The following is a 15,778-nucleotide window of genomic DNA, read 5'->3' as shown; positions in this document are numbered from 1 at the left end:
TTTTTAATGGAGTATTGGGTAAGAAAGGGTCCAGGGGTGAGTGGAGACCAGGGATATATGTGGGCTTTGTGAGATCTGGATCTTGTATAATTTAGGGGAGGAATTTCAACAAAAATAATATAAATACAAAATTAGAAATAGAGCCTTGGAATAAGCTCATGCAAGTGAAAAATCTTGAGATGATGCTTTATTCACTTTGTTTAAAAATCCTTGTATGGTTGAGATAAATTTTCTCCATTTAGCTAGGAACACTGACACATCATGCTGAGATATTCTGAACGGATAGACTACTGAAGGGTCAGGGAGAGAAATGGAAAGAGGATACAAAGAGGTCAATAAAATGCTGAGGATTTACAGGGAGTTTACCAGGTGGTGTTGTGCAATACTCAGAGAGAAGGTCATGTGTGTACACAATTTTTACACATCAGGGCTGTCTTTAAGAAAACACAGAGGTGCCCAGGGCTACATGGACTATCTGTGTGGTTTTCTTGCCCAGAATTTGACAGGAGAGATAAGGATCAACAGCTTCACAGCTGAAGTTACTGTTTGTTCTCTCTTCTGGTTTCTACTAATTTTGTTTTGTTTAATATGCATCTTCAGCATGGGCAACTCAAACAACCAGCACAGTTCATTTGCTATCCATCTCCTTTCTTCTTTTTTTCCCTAACAATATGGATTGATTTTTTTGCTGTCAAAAAAATAAGTTGTCTCAACACAGGAATCAAAATACATAAGACATGTAAAACATTTTAAACTTTGAAAACATTTTAACTATCATCAGATTTTTACAACTATTTTTAGACATCTCAGAATGTAGGGTTAAACTAAACTGATGATGTCTCTTTTAAATTCTGGGGCAATAGAGAAAAAGAAGGCCTGAGATAGTGCCAATTCTCCAGACTGACCAGGGCTGTGGAGAATTCTGATTTTACGGAGTGCAGATGATTTGGATGGTCTTGTTACTAGTCATAAGAATCTTAAACCATTCAGCAGCTGACAGACTGCATTTACATTGGAAAAGAAAAGTTGTCAGAAGCTTTTATGGTGACCACACAATCCAGGAACAAATTTCTCAGTATAGAAAATATGGTATCTTTACAGGAAGAATTAATGAAACTCACAAAGGAGTACCTAAACAACAAATATCTAAGCTTTAAAATATTTTACCAGAAAATGAACAACAAAATATACTGCAGATCAAATACAGATGGGTGAGAGAGAAGATTTTAAAAGCACATTGGCAGGGGTGTTTGGGAGACATGGTAATAGGTTCTCTCTTTCCTAAAGGGAAGCCAGTGGAGGGTGAGAGGGCCAATATCTCTGAATACTGGCACTCAACTCCTCATAATAATCAATAAAAGGAATGTTGGATGCCTAATATCTGGCTCCTGTGAGATTGTCCAATGTGCCTTAGGCCAAGATACTCATGCAGCAGGAAAGGAATAGAAGAGGGGCGGGAATGCCTTTTGTCATCTCTGCTCTAATGCTGGGGAGAAGCAGTGTCTCTCAGCACACCTTCCAGTAAGCCCTCTTTCCATGTAGCCCAAACAGAGGTGAGTCCAACCAGGGCAAGGGCATTTTCCAACATAAAAGACACAGGTTGGACAATTTCAGCAGAAGAGGATTGAGCAGCATCCATAATTTTAGTTCACAAGGAGATTCAGTGACTCTGTGTGTACTGGTTTGTACTTTTTGATGCTAAAATAGGAAGTAGTTTGCTTCCTTTCTTCTTTCTGTCTTCCGTTTATTTATTTATTTTTTGGATTCCAGGAAAATTGCTCCATTTATTCACACTGGAGTCATGATTTTATAGAGTTAAGAGGCTTTTTCTGGGAGGGCGGAGCAAGATGGCCGAATAGGAACAGCTCCAGTCTCCAACTCCCAGCGCGAGCGACACAGAAGACCGGTGATTTCTGCATTTTCAACTGAGGTACTGGGTTCATCTCACTGGGGAGTGCCGGACGATCGGTGCTGGTCAGCTGCTGCAGCCCGACCAGCGAGAGCTGAAGCAGGGCGAGGCATCGCCTCTCACCTGGGAAGCGCAAGGGGGAAGGGAATCCCTTTTCCTAGCCAGGGGAACTGAGACACACAACACCTGGAAAATCGGGTAACTCCCACCCCAATACTGCCCTTTAAGCAAACGGGCACACCAGGAGATCATATCCCACACCTGGCCGGGAGGGTCCCACACCCACGGAGCCTCCCTCATTGCTAGCACAGCAGTCTGTGATCTACCGGCAAGGCAGCAGCGAGGCTGGGGGAGGGGCACCCGCCATTGTTGAGGCTTAAGTAGGTAAACAAAGCTGCTGGGAAGCTCGAACTGGGTGGAGCTCATAGCAGCTCAAGGAAACCTGCCTGTCTCTGTAGACTCCACCTCTGGGGACAGGGCAATAACAAACACAGCCGAAACCTCTGCAGACGCAAACGACTCTGTCTGACAGCTTTGAAGAGAGCAGTGGATCTCCCAACACGGAGGTTGAGATCTGAGAAGGAACAGACTCCCCGCTCAAGTGGGTCCCTGACCCCTGAGTAGACTAACTGGGAGACATCCCCCACTAGGGGCAGTCTGACACCCCACACCTCACAGGGTGGAGTACACCCCTGAGAGGAAGCTTCCAAAGCAAGAATCAGACAGGTACACTCGCTGTTCAGAAATATTCTATCTTCTGCAGCCTCTGCTGCTGATACCCAGGCAAACAGGGTCTGGAGTGGACCTCAAGCAATCTCCAACAGACCTACAGCTGAGGGTCTTGACTGTTAGAAGGAAAACTATCAAACAGGAAGGACACCTACACCAAAACCCCATCAGTACATCACCATCATCAAAGACCAGAGGCAGATAAAACCACAAAGATGGGGAAAAAGCAGGGCAGAAAAGCTGGAAATTCCAAAAATAAGAGCGCATCTCCCCCTGCAAAGGAGCGCAGCTCATCGCCAGCAACGGATCAAAGCTGGATGGAGAATGACTTTGACGAGATGAGAGAAGAAGGCTTCAGTCCATCAAATTTCTCAGAGCTAAAGGAGGAATTACGTACCCAGCGCAAAGAAACTAAAAATCTTGAAAAAAGAGTGGAAGAATTGATAACTAGAATAATTAATGCAGAGAAGGTCATAAACGAAATGAAAGAGATGAAAACCATGACACGAGAAATACATGACAAATGCACAAGCTTCAGTAACCGACTCGATCAACTGGAAGAAAGAGTATCTGCGATTGAGGATCAAATGAATGAAATGAAGCGAGAAGAGAAATCTAAAGAAAAAAGAAGAAAAAGAAATGAACAAAGCCTGCAAGAAGTATGGGATTATGTAAAAAGACCAAATCTACGTCTGATTGGGGTGCCTGAAAGTGAGGGGGAAAATGGAACCAAGTTGGAAAACACTCTTCAGGATATCATCCAGGAGAACTTCCCCAACCTAGTAGGGCAGGCCAACATTCAAATTCAGGAAATACAGAGAACGCCACAAAGATACTCCTCGAGAAGAGCAACTCCAAGACACATAATTGCCAGATTCACCAAAGTTGAAATGAAGGAAAAAATGTTAAGGGCAGCCAGAGAGAAAGGTGGGGTTACCCACAAAGGGAAGCCCATCAAACTAACAGCAGATCTCTCGGCAGAAACTCTCCAAGCCAGAAGAGAGTGGGGGCCAATATTCAACATTCTTAAAGAAAAGAATTTTAAACCCAGAATTTCATATCCAGCCAAACTAAGTTTCATAAGTGAAGAAGAAATAAAATCCTTTACAGATAAGCAAATGCTTAGAGATTTTGTCACCACCAGGCCTGCCTTATAAGAGACCCTGAAGGAAGCACTAAACATGGAAAGGAACAACTGGTACCAGCCATTGCAAAAACATGCCAAAACGTAAAGACTATCGAGGCTAGGAAGAAACTGCATTAACTAACGAGCAAAATAACCAGTTAATATCATAATGGCAGGATCAAGTTCACACATAACAATATTAATCTTAAATGTAAATGGACTAAATGCTCCAATTAAAAGACACAGACTGGCAAACTGGATAAAGAGTCAAGACCCATCAGTCTGCTGTATTCAGGAGACCCATCTCACACGCAGAGACATACATAGGCTCAAAATAAAGGGATGGAGGAAGATTTACCAAGCAAATGGAGAACAAAAAAAAGCGGGGGTTACAATACTAGTCTCTGATAAAACAGACTTTAAACCATCAAAGATCAAAAGAGACAAAGAAGACATAATGGTAAAGGGATCAATTCAACAGGAAGAGCTAACTATCCTAAATATATATGCACCCAATATAGGAGCATCCAGATTCATAAAGCAAGTCCTTAGAGACTTACAAAGAGACTTAGACTCCCATACAATAATAATGGGAGACTTCAACACTCCACTGTCAACATTAGACAGATCAACGAGACAGAAAGTTAACAAGGATATCCAGGAATTGAACTCATCTCTGCAGCAAGCAGACCTAATAGACATCTATAGAACTCTCCACCCCAAATCAACAGAATATACATTCTTCTCAGCACCACATCGTACTTACTCCAAAATCGACCACGTAATTGGAAGTAAAGCACTCCTCAGCAAATGTACAAGAACAGAAATTATAACAAACTGTCTCTCAGACCACAGTGCAATCAAACTAGAACTCAGGACTAAGAAACTCAATCAAAACCGCTCAACTACATGGAAACTGAACAACCTGCTCCTGAATGACTACTGGGTACATAACGAAATGAAGGCAGAAATAAAGATGTTCTTTGAAACCAATGAGAACAAAGATACAACATACCAGAATCTCTGGGACACATTTAAAGCAGTGTGTAGAGGGAAATTTATAGCACTAAATGCCCACAAGAGAAAGCAGGAAAGATCTAAAATTGACACTCTAACATCACAATTAAAAGAACTAGAGAAGCAAGAGCAAACACATTCGAAAGCTAGCAGAAGGCTAGAAATAACTAAGATCAGAGCAGAACTGAAGGAGATAGAGACACAAAAAAAACTCTCCAAAAAATCAATGAATCCAGGAGTTGGTTTTTTGAAAAGATCAACAAAATTGACAGACCACTAGCAAGACTAATAAAGAAGAAAAGATAGAAGAATCAAATCGACGCAATTAAAAATGATAAAGGGGATATCACCACTGACCCCACAGAAATACAAACTACCATCAGAGAATACTATAAACACCTCTACGCAAATAAACTGGAAAATCTAGAAGAAATGGATAATTTCCTGGACACTTACACTCTTCCAAGAGTAAACCAGGAAGAAGTTGAATCCCTGAATAGACCAATAGCAGGCTCTGAAATTGAGGCAATAATTAATAGCCTGCCAACCAAAAAAAGTCCAGGACCAGATGGATTCACAGCTGAATTCTACCAGAGGTACAAGGAGAAGTTGGTACCATTCCTTCTGTTCCAATCAATAGAAAAAGAGGGAATCCTCCCTAACTCATTTTATGAGGCCAACATCATCCTGATACCAAAGCCTGGCAGAGACACAACAAAAAAAGAGAATTTTAGACCAATATCCCGATGAACATCGATGCAAAAATCCTCAATAAAATCCTGGCAAACCGGATTCAGCAACACATCAAAAAGCTTATCCACCATGATCAAGTGGGCTTCATCCCTGGGATGCAAGGCTGGTTCAACATTCGCAAATCAATAAACATAATCCAGCATATAAACAGAACCAAAGACAAGAACCACATGATTATCTCAATAGATGCAGAAAAGGCTTTTGACAAAATTCAACAGCCCTTCATGCTAAAAACGCTCAATAAATTCGGTATTGATGGAACGTACCTCAAAATAATAACAGCTATTTATGACAAACCGACAGCCAATATCATACTGAATGGGCAAAAACTGGAAAAATTCCCTTTGAAAACTGGCACAAGACAGGGATGCCCTCTCTCACCACTCCTATTCAACATAGTGTTGGAAGTTCTGGCTAGGGCAATCAGGCAAGAGAAAGAAATCAAGCGTATTCAGTTAGGAAAAGAAGAAGTCAAACTGTCCCTGTTTGCAGGTGACATGATTGTATATTTAGAAAACCCCATTGTCTCAGCCCAAAATCTCCTTAAGCTGATAAGAAACTTCAGCAAAGTCTCAGGATACAAAATTAATGTGCAAAAATCACAAGCATTCTTATACACCAGTAACAGACAAACAGAGAGTCAAACCAGGAATGAACTTCCATTCACAATTGCTTCAAAGAGAATAAAATACCTAGGAATCCAACTTACAAGGGATGTAAAGGACCTCTTCAAGGAGAACTACAAACCACTGCTCAGTGAAATAAAAGAGGACACAAACAAATGGAAGAACATACCATGCTCATGGATAGGAAGAATCAATATCGTGAAAATGGCCATACTGCCCAAGGTAATTTATAGATTCAATGCCATCCCCATCAAGCTACCAATGAGTTTCTTCATAGAACTGGAAAAAACTGCTTTAAAGTTCATATGGAACCAAAAAAGAGCCCGCATCTCCAAGACAATCCTAAGTCAAAAGAACAAAGCTGGAGGCATCACGCTACCTGACTTCAAACTATACTACAAGGCTACAGTAACCAAAACAGCATGGTACTGGTACCAAAACAGAGATATAGACCAATGGAACAGAACAGAGTCCTCAGAAATAATACCACACATCTACAGCCAGCTGATCTTTGACAAACCTGAGAGAAACAAGAAATGGGGAAAGGATTCCCTATTTAATAAATGGTGCTGGGAAAATTGGCTAGCCATAAGTAGAAAGCTGAAACTGGATCCTTTCCTTACTCCTTATACGAAAATTAATTCAAGATGGATTAGAGACTTAAATGTTAGACCTAATACCATAAAAATCCTAGAGGAAAACCTAGATAGTACCATTCAGGACATAGGCATGGGCAAAGACTTCATGTCTAAAACACCAAAAGCAACGGCAGCAAAAGCCAAAATTGACAAATGGGATCTCATTAAACTAAAGAGCTTCTGCACAGCAAAAGAAACTACCATCAGAGTGAACAGGCAACCTACAGAATGGGAGAGAAAATTTTTGCAATCTACTCATCTGACAAAGGGCTAATATCCAGAACCTACAAAGAACTCAAACAAATTTACAAGAAAAATACAAACAACCCCATCAAAAAGTGGGCAAAGGATATGAACAGACATTTCTCAAAAGAAGACATTCATACAGCCAACAGACACATGAAAAAATGCTCATCATCACTGGCCATCAGAGAAATGCAAATCAAAACCACAATGAGATACCATCTCACACCAGTTAGAATGGCGATCATTAAAAAGTCAGGAAACAACAGGTGCTGGAGAGGATGTGGAGAAATAGGAACACTTTTACACTGTTGGTGGGATTGTAAACTAGTTCAACCATTATGGAAAACAGTATGACGATTCCTCAAGGATCTAGAACTAGATGTACCATATGACCCAGCCATCCCATTACTGGGTATATACCCAAAGGATTATAAATTATGCTGCTATAAAGACACATGCACACGTATGTTTATTGCAGCACTATTCACAATAGCAAAGACTTGGAATCAACCCAAATGTCCATCAGTGACAGACTGGATTAAGAAAATGTGGCACATATACACCATGGAATACTATGCAGCCATCAAAAAGGATGAGTTTGTGTCCTTTGTAGGGACATGGATGCAGCTGGAAACCATCATTCTTAGCAAACTATCACAAGAACAGAAAACCAAACACTGCATGTTCTCACTTATAGGTGGGAACTGAACAATGAGATCACTTGGACTCAGGAAGGGGAACATCACACACAGGGGCCTATCATGGGGAGGGGGGAGGGGGGTAGGATTGCATTGGGAGTTATACCTGATGTAAATGATGAGTTGATGGGTGCAGCACACCAACATGGCACAAGTATACATATGTAACAAACCTGCATGTTATGCACATGTACACTACAACTTAAAGTATAATAATAATAAATAAATAAAAAAAAAGAGGCTTTTTTTTCATCATCATAGAGTAAAATTTACTTTTCTTTTTCCTTTGGTATACAGTTCTATGAATCTTAACATGTAGATTTGTGTTACCATGACCATAATCAGGATACAGATCAGTTTCATCTCCCCCAAAACTCCCTTACATTATTTCTTTATAGCCTCCAATTCTCTGCTCTTCCAGTTTTATATAGGCAGACAGTTTGTCCCAAATTAGAGGAGGTAGTCTGTTTGTCCACTCATTCATTCCTTCTTTATGGACAGTCTTATGGGCATATGGTAGTATTTTTCAAAACATCATAAGACACAATTCCTATCATTAAGGAAGGTATGGCCTAGTTCAAGGCTAAGATATCTCCACGGTAGCAATAAATTATCAAATGGCAAGTGAATGAGACTGACAATATAGGAGATCACAAAAGGCTTAGAAAGGCCAGGAAAGGCTTAAAAGGAGAAAAGAAACTTGATGTATAGTCTGAATGGATGGAAGGAGTTTTGAATGTCATGTAGAAGGTAGGAAAAGCCTTTTGGTTAAAGCAAGGACATAGAGGCATGTATGTATATGAACTTGGGAAAACCCATGGAGGAAGGGAAGTGGGACTTTCTTTGAGTGGTAAAGGAGACTAAGTGCAAAAATGGTCACAATACTCTTTCCTTTCCCATATCCATACCCATTTCAACATGACTACAGCTCCTCTCACGAACAGATGGAATCTATTCCCTTACTCCTCAAATCCGGGTTTGCCTACTAATTGCACCGACTGACAGAATGAGGCAGAAGTAATGAACTGCCAGTCTTCAGCCTAGACTTGAGAGTCTTTGAACCCTTTTTCACTATATGGAAAGCTGCCAGGTGAACAAGTCCAGCCAACATGTTGGAGGATAAGAGACCATATGGCAGAGAGCCACATGGTGGTTCTAGCCAATTCCATCCTAGAGCACCGAAGAACCAGCAGTCTCCAAACATGTGAGAGAACCTTGCCGACAGCAGCAGAGATGCCTCACTGACCCACAACTGATATCAGATAGATGAGTGAGCCCTAAGGAAATGAAAAGTATCCAGCTGACCCATCGACTTGTGAGCAATAATAGATGCTCATTGCTTTATGCCACTAAATTTTGGGTGAAGTTTGTTACCTAGCAATAGCTAACTGATACAAGTGTCTAAGACACTAGGGATCTCTATCTTATAAGTCATGAAAGAATTATTAGTAGGTATTGTGATCCAACAAAGAAGGTACATTAGGAAGTTTCCTATTGACATTACAGTAGTGGAGATTAGTGATAATTTTAGTCTATCTAAAATTTATTTTTATTTTTATGAAAACAATAAATGCATAGTTTAAAAGGTTAAGTAGTACTATGAGGCTTATCAAGGAAAAATGTAGTCCCAAGCTATACCCTTACTCATGTCCCAGTACTGTTTCTTAGCTTTCTCTTCTGAAATCTATCTTCATATTTGTAACTACTATGTCTATACTCATCTTTATATGTACCTATTTTAGATATAATGTCTTGCCTTCATGTTATTGCAGATGAGAATTTTTCTGTTCTCCCTACTTCTCTTCCATACCTTGCACCCTTTTATTATAATTTATCATGTAATAATTGATATTATCAATTTAATATCACTATGTTTGTTAAATAAATATTTTACATTTGTATTATAATGTCTATGTAAATGTTCCTCACTATTAGGCAGGTAGAGTACTAAAATAGTTTCTTTTTATACAAATTTCGTTTTTCTTTATTATTACTTCATTCTTTTATCTGCTTAGCTTACTATGTACCAGTATAAAATAGATGCACAATTTTCTCCAAATATAATGATAGATATGAAAAAAAACACTTCATTTTCATTCCATTTTTCACATAGCCAGATGCATCAGTTTGTTTGTTTGTTTACGCAGGTCTCCATCCAGAAGTTCTTTTGTTCTAATCTTGACTTGTTTTCTTTAAAAAAAAAAAAAAAGGATAAAATGTGTTACATAAGTGCCATAACAGTGAAATCTGCTTATATTTAAAAAAAAAAAAAAGTGAAGCTTTGTTTGGACATTATTTCCTCGCAAGAGCAATACATATCCTTAGTAAACAACTACCATATTTACAAGTTAATTTCTTTGATACTTGGTCACCATTGAAAGCCAGGAGAAATCATGAAAGAGTGAGCTTTGAAATAATCTTTACAGCTAAGTTGATAACAGGGAAGGTAGCCAGACAATTCCTGAAGCAGACTTGTTTATTTTGTAGAGTGTTTGACTATGTCTGGGTAGCTAGCTTGCTTTTATAAAGACCAGGGACAAGTTCAATCCCTGTTTTGGCCTGTTAAAGCTTTTCCCAGAAGAATAAATATCTGCTCCATAGTCATTCTAATCCTAACCCCAACTAGCCTCAAAAAAGAAATTAGGCAAGATGGACTGGGGTTATCATGAAGTTACTCTTACTACTACGAAACTAACATAAAGTGCATGTCCATAGATAGCGAGGCAGCAGTCTCATTTTCACATATGGGCAGCACAATTAAAATGTGAATTTCAAATAACCCAACATGACTCACTTTCAACAAAAGATAAAAATCCCTTAATCTTCAACTGGTCTTTAAATTTGAGATGTTAGGTCTGTGTTAGAGATAGTAACGAAATATTATGACGTGTGCACTGGTACCTTAAATGCCAAATCTCAAAAACAACACAAATTCAAGACTTTCCTATTAACACACACGTGTACCAATTGCATTTCATATGCTGAAAGTGGTTTTATAGTCTATTTCCTCCATCTTTTCATTTTTGAGGAGCACACTTGTAAAAACACCAATTTAACTTGTGCTAAGTGGTAGGGGTTTGCTTTTTTTAAACCAAAATTCTGCCAAACTTGTCGATCTTCTGCTTCATCTACTCAGGTAGAATAGCAGATCAAGCTGCTGCTGTGGCTGCGCTCACCATATGAAAGCAGTTTGTGTCTGCATTATTACTGTCTTTAGGAAAACTTTAAATTCTTCAGAGCAGTTTTCTTTACTCCTCCCATCTTTCACTTCCTGCCTAAATCCAAGTTAAATTATACAATTTCCACTGGTCTTCAACACAGTTTGATTCTGCACTGTCCTTTCCTTTGCATGTCACAGTAGTTGTTCACATATATTAAATATTATAGATATGTTCTGCTCTTGACATCTATATATTTACAAAAGCAGCTCTGTACTTTTTGGTGTGTTTGTTACTATGGTGGCTCACAAAAAGCAGTTTTCTCAGTTCTAAGCATGGTACTTTACAATTTTTAATGCATTCATACAACAGTGCATTGGAAAAGTACTGAGCCTCTAGAAAATAGCTTTACATTTTTAAACAAATGAATGTGATTTTTTTTTCACTTACACAAGCATAAGCTTTTTAATATTTCCACAAGATAAATATCTCAAACTATAAGCTCACTCTACAGTGTACCACAGTGATGGACTTAGGAGACAGTTACACACTTAGAAGATACACTAAGTGTTATTTACACTGACATGTCCAGTATCACCAACTCTGGAAGGCAAACAAACAATATTCAGAATGTGGCTTAATTTGTGTCAACTAATAACTGGGAATGGTATAGCTTTAATCACTTAAGAAACACATACTGTAACTTAGTCTAAACTGGTAATTTCCTTCGCCCCTCTCTCTTATGGCGTGGGAAAATTTCAAGATCAACATGAAACGGAGCCATTGCTAAGGCAGATCTTTTAAGATAACAAAGGAAAAACTGACAAGTGTATATGATAAATTATCAGTAACAGTGATGCTACCAATTTAACTGTGATAGAAATCAGATTTTTATGTCATAAAAATGTGGCTTTTAAAATATTTCCTTTTATTCTGGAACAAAAACTGGAGAAAGGACGATGATTCCTTCAGAAAGCAATGACTCAATTCAGGTTGTTACTTTACATTTAAGTACCACTCAAAAAGTGGACATAAAAGCAAGTGATTCCTGTTTGCCCATCACTATATCAGCTACATAGCTGAGAGTTCAGATCTTAATTACACAACACTTCCTCTGTTACCAGAAGCTAAGACTGCTCTGCGACAATAGGACAGGTAGAATTCTCAGATAACCAGCGACTGATGCAGTGGACATGGTACTCATGGGAACAAGGTAGTTTATGGAGTTTGTTGCCTTCTCTATATTCTGTAATGCAAACACTACAGGTTTTTAATGCATCACTTTCACCAAAACTTGTCATTGCCACGTTGTCAATCTGTTCTTTGATGAGTCCTCTAGGTTGGTCATCATCATCCTCATTTAAGAGGAAAAACTGAGCCAGGCTAAGGAAGGGCAAAGAGCCACTTTCATCAAATATGACTGGGGTCCTATGTCGACCCTCCCTCCTGGCACCTGATGAGCCCGATGATGAGCTTCCTTCATTACTGCCTTCAAATAAATCTGAGCTAGTTTCTGAACTTTCACCACCAGAACTGGAACTAGGGCAAACTGGAACTTGAGCTGGAACTTGAGCTGGAACTCGAACTGGAACCAGAACTACTACCACCACCAGAACCCCGCTTCCACTCCGTGACTCTGCCCTTTCCATATTTTGATTTGGGACTGAGCCAGTAGGCTCTGAGTCGCTATCACTGTACATAAAATAGCTTAACCAAAACCTGTTATTATCTGCCTTAACATGGTCTGAATTACAACAGATGTAGTCTCACTTAGACCAGTATTTAAGATTCTACGACAGGGAATTCTGATGGTACTGACATAGGTTCTCACACACCTCCCTGCTCAGAACATGAAAATGTACACCTAAAACCTCCTCGTTCACTTTCGTAGGTGACAGTATTGTTTGGCGTCTGAGACCTAGACCACGTTTCGCTGACTATTCTCTCTCTCTGCTGATATTCTCCAGGACGAACTCTTCTTACTTGAAGATCAAGGACTACGGTTGGTCTCTATCCTGATCCTGTAGATTCACCATTGGCAGCTGTGTCTGAAGAACCTGCTCCTTGAGAGGCATTTCTTGTTCCAGAAGCTGCAAAAATACCTCTACTTAGCAACTCAGGCCCAGATATTTGCTCTCTCAATGTCACACGGGGCCGGGTTCTAGAACTTCCCTCCGTCTCATTTACCAAAGATGTTCAAAAATCTGAGATGAGATATGATGATGAGATCTCCGTGGAATTTCACTCATTGGATGCAGAGGTGACCTCCTTCTCTCAGCTCTTGCTCTGGTTCTCCGATAGTCTAGCCTCCTGCTTCCTGCCCTCCTCTGACCTCTGGTAAGTGGAACTTCTGTTAATGCTTCAGCTGAATTTCGTTCTGATCTAGATGGCCTTGCAGATACTATTCAGGTCGTGGGTTTTCCACTTGCCTTTGGCTGTTGTTTTCCACATTTTCTCCACTAGAACGTCTTGCAGATGGCTCATTTTCATTCTCTGAAATTTGGCCCCCACTATTACTGTTAACATTTATCTCTAAACTGAATCTGCAATCACCACTGTTTGGATTAGTCCGGCTCACTGCTCTCCAAGATTGGTTTCCTCTTTTTCCACTTCTTCTTGTATTTTCCGTTTGTCTGACAGAGTTAAGCCAGTCTGTTGTAGAGTCACCATTAGACACATCATCTGAAGAGTCTCCTCCTCTATTTTCACCTGAGTTTTGCGGTGGTGGGCTTTCTTTAATTTGCTGTAGTCTTCTCAGCAACTGTTCCTCAGTACTTTCACCTGGGGTGCCTAGCAAACTGTTCTCTCTCCTAAGCCTGTAATCTTCTTCACTCAGGTTATTTACAAATTGGTAGAAAGCTTCTTCCCGATCCAATCGGTCCATCTGAATTCTGCGCTGTGCTGCAGACTGATCACCACTTCCTTTGTCGTTAGAATCTGAGTTTTCCATATTGATGAACAAGTGGAAAATTACTAGGTTTTAGGATCAGCGTCCAACTTTTGGTTCGGCTGCCGCCGCCGAGGCTGCTCCGCAGCCCCCTGGCCGCAGCTCTCAAGCGGCCTCCAATGGGCTGGTTGAGACCCACCTCTAGCCCAGCGCCTGCCAGACGTTGCTCTGGCAGCCATTATCTTCCCCATTGTTACCAAGCAGCCACAGGAAAACTCTTGACTGGTTTTCTTTAGGCATTTCCCATGAATAGGCATTTTCTATGTCTCCGGGTATTTTCTCCAGGATTTCCTGTGCTGGGGCCATTCTCACATCTTCCTCTCTCTTGGTATAACCCCTTATTGTGATGAAGAATATTCTCCAGTATTACGTGGCTAAAATACGTTTATTCTATAGTATCTACTTCAAGCTTAATGGCACAGTCATGAATAGAAGATAACCTTCCCTCAGAATTTCTAACGCATTGCTTCACTGTTTTCTGGCTTTTAAAGTTTCGTGCCTTTCTTATTCACAATCTTTGGCTGTTGCCTGTTTTGGTTGTTGCTATTGTCCATTTGTTTAATTTATTTTTGAAATTTAAGCATTGAAAATTTCACTATGTTCCTTCATGGATTGTTTTACCCATTTTCATTCAAAATTGTAGGTAACACGATAGACTCTTTCATTCTGGAAATTTGTGTCTATGGATTAAAAATAAAAATTTGACCTGGTGTAGTGGCTCACATCTGTAATCCCGGCACTTCAAGAGGCTGAGGCAGGAGGATCGCTTGAGCCCAGGAGTTCAAGACCAGCCTGGGCAACATAATAAGACTCTGTCTCTATGAAAAATAAAAAGAAACATAGCTGGGTATGAGCTGGGAACTTGGAGGCTGAGACAGGAAGATCACTTGAGCCCAGAAGTTCGAGGCTGCAGTGAGTTGTGACTGTACCACTGCACTCTAGCTTGGGTGACAGAATGAGGCCATGTGTCTAAAAAAATAAAATAAAATATAAAAATTATACATTGTCATTTTCTCTTTCTGAAATTCCTGTTAGTCTTATGTTGGGCCTCCCAGGTGATTCTTTAATTTTTTAAAAACTTTTTCTTTTCTCTTTACTATCTCAGATTTTTAAAATCCTGCTTTCTGGAAAATATCCTCAACTTCACATTCCAATACTTTATTGTTTTTTCTTTTTGCTCAAACTTTATTTTTCCTAAAAATTATGTTACGTACCCTGATTTATCCTTGTTTTCTTTTTTTTATTTAGCAAGTGATTTTTTGTTCTTTAGCCACTGTTCTCCCACATTTTTGCATATCACATTTTTTTCATATTTTTAAACATTAGACACATAATTTGTTAGAAATTAAAAAGTAAAGCACAATATTTTTGCTAAATAATGTCACATATTTAACTTAAAGATTATTAACTTTTTGACTATCAAAAACTGAAGCTGCTGGGAATCACATTAATTTGTAGGTCCTAAAATAGCCCTGAGGTCTGAATAGGAAAATATGTTTTATAATCTGTAACAAAACTCTTACCTCAACATTAAACACTGTAAAATTTACACAATTGTATCTGTACTCAGTATCTGTACAATATCCAGAAACCTACTGGAGTTTTAGAAATAACAATACAAATACGTTTACATTCAGAAAAGAGAGCTTATACTAAGGGAATATAAGTTGAAACCAGGCATCCTGTGAAGGAATCTGTTCACTCCTTAGACAGTCACAAAGTCATCTTTGTTAAAAGCACAGGTCCTTGGATATCCTCAAATGCCAGGCAGAACAAAGATAATTCCAGTAAATTGGTTTTTACTGTTCATCTGAGTGGAGTATAATTTTCAAATTATTGTTTCATGGATATAATATCTTCACTTATCTCTCTCTGAAGATATTAATTATACTTTCTTTACTCTGCATCTATTTTTTCAAGTTTTTTCCTTG

The 15,778-nt window shown here is 39.3% G+C and overlaps 1 pseudogene; it reads right to left on the bottom strand.

Annotated features, from left to right (window-relative positions):
- Positions 1 to 11,636: 11,636 nt before the first annotated feature.
- Positions 11,637 to 14,639, bottom strand: LOC126958694 (E3 ubiquitin-protein ligase RLIM-like; annotated as a pseudogene).
- Positions 14,640 to 15,778: the final 1,139 nt, after the last annotated feature.

This window comes from Macaca thibetana, chromosome 7 (genome assembly GCF_024542745.1).
Source record: "Macaca thibetana thibetana isolate TM-01 chromosome 7, ASM2454274v1, whole genome shotgun sequence".
NCBI lineage: Eukaryota > Metazoa > Chordata > Mammalia > Primates > Cercopithecidae > Macaca > Macaca thibetana.
The sequence above is the reverse complement of the archived record's forward strand: the minus strand, read 5'-3'. Positions and strand labels throughout refer to the sequence as shown.